Raw genomic sequence first — 1,524 nt, 5'->3', positions numbered from 1 at the left:
CATCATCGATAAGAATGGAGACTTTCATTTCATAAATGAATTTCTTGACGACCTATATATATATATAGTTTTAATAAATGTAGTTTAAAAACAGGACTAACGGTTAACAAAACCCATAAAAAAATTAAACTGATAAGCATTTGTTGTAAGAATATAAGAAATATAATATTGTCCTAATAATAATAATATGATTTTACGGTTGGTCAGGTTGGAAAATTGGTTGTTTTCGAAAGAAATTAAGCAGAAAGCCTATATTTTTCTGGCCAATTAATGTATACAAATTTATATTTTCATGTTACAGCATATTTTATTTTCAAAATGGATTGAAAGGCGTGTTGTTGTTTCATGTTATTATACTGCTGCTATGGAAATCCCGATACCTTTAGATAAACGTTGGAAATATATGCACTGCATTTTTAGAAAGTTTGCTCATGTCGAATCCTCAAAATGGGATGTATATATAAACCATTTATTGAGAAAAGTAGCTGAACTATGTGCAGAAATTAATATTGATCAAATCCACATAATAGCGTGTTAGTCACCAACTTCCAGTGAGTCACTCTGACTCAACACGCGACTAACTAGATAATCAGAGTAAGAAACTTTTGTGTTTGACGTACTGTTATGGACATTTAAAAAAAGTTCTACTGAATTTACGTACAAAATATTTCCAACCTTTAATAAAAAAATTGATGAATCTTATTATTAAGAAGGATCAAAGGCATTACCAGTTTCATGTAAAAAATATTCAATGCGACAATGAAACAACGTTCGGAACGTTTGCTTTTTGTTGGGAGAAGTTTTGTTCTTTCAGTGGACAGAATTAAAAAAAAAGGGTGAACTTTTCTAATTCTAGCCATACGTATTCAGGATTTCCGTAAGAAGTGTATTTTTAATTTGGAAACAAAAAATAACGACCTACTTCTCATCAACAAAAACATGAATATTGAAGCTCTATCATAAACAAATTAACAAACCGCATTAAAATATTATTACTTCGATAATGATAAGAACTTAGTACTATCAACTTTCAATGTTCTGAATAGTCCGTCAATGTTCACCACCGGACGATGATAACGTCTTAATATGATGTATATTCGTTTTTCTTTCGACATGTAATTGTTTATGTTAAAAAAATATATCAGCTGTGAGAACTAATATTTTCTACTCATAGTAACGACAATATTTTACAGAAAGCTTATTAGCTCGAAGTTGGTCACAATTTTGAAATCATACAATAATTGTTGTAATATTAGATTGTGTATACAGCAGCCGTTACAGCTCTGCCTTTACCACATCAGTTGAAAAAAGCATAGTGTTGGCCTAATAGAGTAATCCCGAGTTTTATACATGACCAGACTTGATACACCATTCTATGCGTCTTTAAATGGTGACTGTTGAAACTAGTAACTTACCGTATTTTTCGATGTATAAGACGCACTTGTTTACCCCAAATTTTGATGTCAAAATATGCTTGCGTCCTATACACCGAAGGTATGAATAATATATATATGTATATATACG

The 1,524-nt window shown here is 30.6% G+C and overlaps 1 long non-coding RNA gene across 2 annotated transcripts in view; it reads left to right on the top strand.

Annotated features, from left to right (window-relative positions):
• The window catches only part of LOC111085465, a 43,951-nt gene that overhangs the window by 34,113 nt on the left and 8,314 nt on the right, over nucleotides 1-1,524 (top strand). The gene's annotated exons all lie outside the window — the stretch shown is intronic.

The sequence above is a fragment of the Limulus polyphemus genome, unplaced genomic scaffold (assembly GCF_000517525.1).
Source record: "Limulus polyphemus unplaced genomic scaffold, Limulus_polyphemus-2.1.2 Scaffold405, whole genome shotgun sequence".
NCBI classification, from domain to species: domain Eukaryota; kingdom Metazoa; phylum Arthropoda; class Merostomata; order Xiphosura; family Limulidae; genus Limulus; species Limulus polyphemus.
This window is presented reverse-complemented; position numbering and strand designations above follow the sequence as displayed.